Raw genomic sequence first — 6,931 nt, forward strand, 5'->3', positions numbered from 1 at the left:
AGTCTGTCAGAGAAAGACATATACTGTATGATGTCACTCACATGTGGAATTTAAGAAACAAAACACAGAAAAATGAAAAAAAGAATTAACTATAAAGAACAGCCAGATGGTTACCAGAGGGGAAGTTGGGGGGGGGGGCGCCACTGGTGAAGTAGGTGAAGGTGATTAAGAGTATACTTACGGGCGCCTGGGTGGCTCAGTGGTTTAAGCCGCTGCCTTCGGCTCAGGTCATGATCTCAGGGTCCTGGGATCGAGTCCCGCATCGGGCTCTCTGTTCAGCAGGGAGCCTGCTTCCCTCTCTCTCTGCCTGCCTCTCCATCTATTGTGATTTCTCTCTGTCAAATAAATAAATAAAATCTTAAAAAAAAAAAAGAGTATACTTACATTATGAGCACTGAGTAATGTACAGAATTGCTGAACCACTATATTGTATACCTGAAATTAATGTTATGTTAACTACACTGAAATTAATTTTTTTTAAAGTACACTTATCTTAATGAAAAAAAGAGTACATTTATAATGAGCACTAAGCGTTGCTTAGAACTGACTAATCACTACCTTATACAACTGAAACTAATATAACACTACACTGGAATTTAGAAGAAGTTATAATTCTTGAGGTTTTTCAAGATATACTACAAAGCTGTAGTTATCAAAACAGTATATATAGTACTGGCACAAAATGAGACAAGTAGATCAATGAAACAGATTACTTTAATTTTAATCTTGATAAAGTTCAAATTATTTGTTTTCTTCTCAGAGTTTCATAGCTGTAGCTCTAGCATTAGGCTTTGATGCATTTTGTGTAAGTTACTGTATATGCTATGAGGAAGGAGATTACATTCATTCTTTCACAAATCCAGTTGTCAGCCATTTTTGTTAAAAAGATTATTGTTGTTTGCCATTGAATGGTCTTCATTCTCTTACTGCAAAACAGTTGACCACAGATGTGGTGTGTATCTGGAATCAGAATTCTATTCCCTTGGTCCTTATGTATACCCTTGTGGCAGTATGACACTGCCTTGGTTATTTAAGCTTTGTAGTTAATTTTGAGATAGAGAAGTATGAGTCTTAACTTTATAATTCTCTTTCAAATCTATTTTGCCTATTCTTGGTGTCTTGAAATCCCATATGCATTTTAGAATCAAATTGTAAATTTCTGTATATAAGTAAGCTGAAATTTTTATGGAGATTATGTTGCCTCTGAAGATTACATTTAGGGGTACAGTCGTTATAAAAAAAATTTAGTATTTTGATCCATGAGCAAGGAATTTTTCCAATTATTATGTCTTCTTTAGTTTTCCCCCTATTGCATTGTAATTTTCAGAGTGTAAGTTTTGTACTTCTTCCTAAATTCATTCCTAAAAAATTTGTTATTTCCTCTATCATAAATACAGATTTTTTATCTCATTTTTGAACTGTTATTTCCAAGTAGATAGGACTACAATTGATGTCTGTATACTGATGATGTATCCTGTAAACTTATTAGTTGTAATTGTTTCAGTTTGTTTGTCTTGTTATTTATTATTCTAATTTGTTTTAGTGAAACATTTAGGATTTTCTATATATTAGATAATGTCATCTGCAAACAGAGATAGCTTCTGGATAGCTTCTATTTCTTTTGCTGGTCTAACTGCCCTAAAACATCCAGTAAAATGTTGAATAAAATCTGTGTGAGAGAAACTCATTATTCTGATGTTAAGGGAAACACAGTTTTTCATCATGAAGTGTCACATTAGTTGTGTTTTTTCAGTAGATGCTCTTTGTCAAGTTGGGGGTAACCCCTTCTATTCCTAGTATGTTGAACGTCTTTATTATCTAAAGATACTGGACTCTGTCAAATGTTTTTTCTGCATCTATTGAGAGGACTATGTAAATTTTGCTTTTTATTGTACTGATGTAATGTATTATATTATATTCATTGATTTTCAAATGTTAAAGCTGCTTTACATTTCTAGGATAAATCCTATTTGGTCATGGTATACAATGCTTTTTCTTTTTTTCTTTGAATGTTTCTGGATTTGGTTTGCTAATATTTTGAGGGGTTTATGCCTGTGTTCATAAGAGATATTGATCTGTTTTCTTTTCCTTTTCTTTTGTTATCTTTGATTTTGATATCATAGCAATACTGGCCTCAAAGAAAGTTGGGAAGTGTTCCTCTTCTAAATTTTTAGAAGAGTTTATGACTAATTGGCTATAATTCTTGAAATGTTTGGTAGAATTTGGTGAATGCATCTGAATCTGGACTTTTTTTGTGGATTTAAAAGAAAATTAGTCAACCTCTTCACATATTACATAGGTCAAGTCAGAATGTCTACTTTTTCCCCCAGAGTCAGTTTTGGTAGTTGTGCATTTCTAGGAATTTTCCCATTTCATTAAATTACCTAATTTGGGGGGCCCCTGGGTGGCACAGCGGGTTAAAGCCTCTGCCTTCGGCTCAGGTCATGATCCCAGAGTTCTGGGATAGAGCCCCGCGTTGGGCTCTCTGCTCAGCGGGGAGCCTGCTTCCTGCTCTCTCTCTGCCTGCCTCTCCGCCTACTTGTGATTTCTGTCAAATAAATAAATAAAATCTTTAAAAAAAAATTACCTAATTTGTTGGCATTAAAGTATATATAGGATTCTTCTAAAATTCTTTTTGTTTCTATAGAGTCAGCAGTAAAGTCCCCTCTTTCATTTCTGATCCCAGTAAGTTGAGTCTTTTTATTCTTGGTTAATCTAGGTAAGTTCTGTGAATTTTAATAACTTTTTCAAAGAACTCACTTTTGGTTTCATTCATTTTCTCTATTGCTTGTCTATTCCCTATTTATTTCCTAAGCCTAATCAGCTTTTCTTTTCTTTCAGTGTTCAAAAGTCAAAGTTTAGGTTACTAATTTGCAAATTCTCTTTCTTAATACAGGCATTTAGGACTATAAATCTACCTCTAAGTACTGCAAGTCTCATCCAATACTAGTATGCTGTCTTTATTTTTATTTATTGCATAGTATTTTCTTATTTCCCTTATGATTTCTTCTTTGATTCCACTGGTTATTTAGTGTGAATATGGTATTTAATTTCTAAATAATTATGAGTTCCCCAATTTTTCCAACTATCAGTTTGTTTTTCGTTTTAAAGATTAGAGAGAGAGAGAGAGAGAAAGACCATGTACAGATGTGTGTGAGCAGGGGAGGGCAGAGGGAGAGGGAGAAAGAGGAAGCAACCTCCCCGCTGAGCAGAGAGCCCAACATAGGGCTTTATCTCCAGACCCTGAGATTCTGACCTGAGCCAAAATCAAGAGTCTCAAGAGTTGGCCACTTAACCAACTGAGCCTCCCAGGCACCATAACCAGCTAAGTTTCTAATTTCATGCCATTGTGATCAGAGAACATACTTTGTATTATTTCTATCCTTTTAAAGTCATTGAGATTTGTTTTATTACCTAACATATGGTGTACCCTGGAATGTTTTGTGTACTTGAGAAGAATGCAAATTCTGCATTTGTTAGGTAGAGTGTCCTAAAAATGTTCTAGTTGGTTTATCATGTGGTTCAAGTTTTCTATTTGCTGCTCTGTCTAGATTTTCTACCCATTATTGAAAACGGGGTATTCAAGTCTCTGATTATTATTGAATTATTTACTTCTCTCTTGTTTTGGCTTCATGTATGTTAGTGCTCTGTTTCTGAGGGCATATATGTTTATAATCACTGTACCCTCCGGATAGATTGACTTTTCTATCAATATACTCCTGATTCTTTAGACTCCTGTTATTTTTTGGGGTGGCAAAACTGGAAATTTTGTGTAATATATAATAGCAAGTATGAGTATTATTTCACCCCTTACCATGGGGCTTGTTGTTAATAGTTGCTTGTTCATCTAGTGACTTAACTGGAGTATTTTCGTGAAGCTGATCTCCCCCTACACTCAGCATCAGCCTGTGATGTTGTTCCTTAAGGTAGTACAACTTGGGTATGTCCAAGGTCACACTGAGAGGACAGTGGTACTGTTGGGACTCTTCATCTATTTCCCTTACTCACCTCTAAAGGCTAAACTTTATCATTCACCAGCTAGCTGATCTATTGTTTTTAATAATACCTGAGGCACAAGTTGTTCTACAAACTAATCCAATCAAATAGGACTTCTCTGGAGCAACAGATTCTGGTAAGTCTTTCATTTTGTTCTGATGCCAGGACTTCTCTTCCCTGACGTATTATTCGCTAGTTCTCTCTTTCAAACTACTTCACCTACAGTTTAGCCTATAGCTTGAATTTCCTCCCAAATGGATTCACCACAACCTCTACTGTTCAGAGTGCCTTCAGGCTGGAATTTCTTCACTCCGTTGCAAATGAAATCAGTTCCTTGGGAAGAAATTAGTAGGAATCTGTTTTGGCTTTTTGTTTGTTAGTTTTATTTTGTTTTGGCCTGTTTCTCCCCCTAGACAAAATCTCTGAGCCAAAGCTCTGGAGTTAGGAGTGACGACAATGGCAGTCTTCAGAGGGACACCCTGCTCTAGGAATCCAACACTTGGTACATGAGGGTAGGAGCACAGGGTCCTCTCAGCTTCCCTTAGTGTGAAACCACTAGCTCCAAAGTCAGGGCCGCAGTATTTTAGCTTGCTGCACCCAAGCCACAGTCTCTATTCCATGAGTCAGGGTTGAGTAGAAGAAGAGACCCCTCTACCTCTCAACTGCATTCAACCAGGACTTAACCTCAGTAGTAGGCAGCTGAGGGATGAAGTAAGAAACACTGAGGCTCTACTCCCTCTGGGAAGAAAGTCTTCCTCTGGGAGCAAAGAGAAGAGTGCCTAATGTTCCTGAAGGCAGTAGTGTGGAATCTAGTATCTGTCTTACTGGGCTGGCAGCAAGCAGCAAGAGAAGAATATTGGTTCAAATACTACAGACTCTCACTTTTATTACTGAATTTTCATTGATGTTCTTGAATAGATGTTTCTTCACTTGCTATTTGCCCTTCAGACAATTTACAGAGATTTTAAATGTTTTGGTTTGTTTTAAATACAGTTTTCACCAGTTTTTCTGGGAAACAGGCAGCATAGCTTCTCATGCTATCATTTGGAAGTTTTTCACTGGATTTCCTTATACCTGTTTCTATGATAGTCACCTCTGTCACCTTCATTCTGTCAAGACAGAACCATTGTTTTGTCTTCTTTCTCCTCTGAGAGGCAACTAAGGAACTGAGTGAATTTGCTTTAACTTATATTCCCAGCTTTCTAACAGATTCCCCCTAAATCATGATTTTGTATGCTGTCTAGATTTTTTACATTGTTAGGTTGGGGGTTACTTTCTACATCCTAAGTTGTAATTTGTTTTTATTTTTTTTATAGTAAGTAGCATTTGTTTTACTCTCCTACTTTGTAGATGGTAAAACTACAATGTATGCAGATTGGGAAGCAGAATGAGAGAAAAACAACAAAATTGTCCTAAGCTTCCTATATCTAAATAATATTACTGAGTGTACAAATATGCCCAGACTTTATTAAAATAAGCTATGTTTCTGAATGTCCTATGAATTTCTAGTGTATTCAGAAATATATCATTAATTCAATTATTTATTTTGCAAACATTTCTATATATGATGGTCTATGCTGCAATTATCAGGGAGTAAATCTTGAGTCTCATCTTTCAAAAGATATTAGTCTACTAGAAGAAACACGTATAGACAGAAAACCAAAGACTCAACAGCCCGCTCACACACCCTGTGGTCCCAATCCCTGCACCGTCTACTCCCACTGCCCAAGGAAAACCAGGTTCATGAATTGACCAGGCCACAGGCAAGTGGTGAGTGGGCTTTGATGAGCCTGAAGAGGGGCAGGCCTGCCCTGGTCCCCACAGGGCAGTGTGTCTGTCCCTAGCACTCTCCAAGGCTAGAAAAGGAGGAAGAACCTTTCCAGAATCCACACAAGACAGGAAAAGAAGGGGAAATCTCAACATGATAAAACTCTACAGAAAGTGAAGGTAAAGCTGACGATCCAGGGAAAGCCAGAAGATGTAGTAGAGCCTGAAGATGAAGGAAAATCAGATGAGGAAGAAAAGCTGGAACTGGAGGGGAAGCCAGGGCTAAAGGAAAGCTCCAGAATGAAAGACAGTCAGAAGATGAACAACCAGAAGATACGGGAAAACAAGAAAGCAGGGCAAGTCTGAAAATGAGGGAAAACCACACGGTGTGTGCAAGCTAGAATCCCTAGCAAAGGCTGAGAGTTGCAGGCTTACAATAAATGCCCATCTAAAGATTATATACCCAGGAAAACAAAAAGAAAAATGGAGAGGGGGACAGAGGATTCCCCCAAGGACTATCAGGAGGACTTATAGGAAAGGAACTTGGGCAGTATGGAGATGACAACAGAATGTGGAGATACGGGAAGAGCTAAGAAAAAATAGAAAACGGGTGGTTTTCATTGGATGAAGAGAGATGTATGAAATTCCTTCACCCCAAGAGGGAACAAGGTGTCAGAGGAATGAGGGGCAGAGGTCGGGGCCAAAGGGGCTTACATGATATCCCATACCTATAATGACTTGGGTCTTGAATTCTAATTTCTCAAAAGGGAATATTCCTGACCCTGTTTTCCCTGGCAGGCATTTGCCAGACTACGTGCTTTAATCTTAACCTGATACATTGCTGTAGGGGTCGCTCTTGCTGCCAGAAGCCTTTGGATCCAGCAACAGTGTTCTCTATCTTTCACTAGGGACTTTCATCCATGTGCATGGAAGAAATGTTCATGGTACACTGTTAAGATAACAATTTAAAAAAAAAAACAGTTTTTAGAACCAAAGAAAGAAAGAGAGAAAGAGAGGGAGGAAGGAAGGGAAGGACTCAATAAAGAGATACCATAAGCTAAGTCTGAAGAATGAATGAGACTTTTTAAGGCAAGAAATAATGGGAATGTCTAGTGAGATAAAAGCCAGAACAAAAATATAGAAATACAGAAGCACCGAATAATTTCTA

The 6,931-nt window shown here is 37.5% G+C and overlaps 1 pseudogene; it reads left to right on the forward strand.

The window, feature by feature from the left end:
* Window positions 1-4,502: 4,502 nt before the first annotated feature.
* Window positions 4,503-6,497, forward strand: LOC122891036 (annotated as a pseudogene).
* Window positions 6,498-6,931: the final 434 nt, after the last annotated feature.

The sequence above is a fragment of the Neovison vison genome, chromosome 12 (genome assembly GCF_020171115.1).
Source record: "Neovison vison isolate M4711 chromosome 12, ASM_NN_V1, whole genome shotgun sequence".
NCBI lineage: Eukaryota > Metazoa > Chordata > Mammalia > Carnivora > Mustelidae > Neogale > Neogale vison.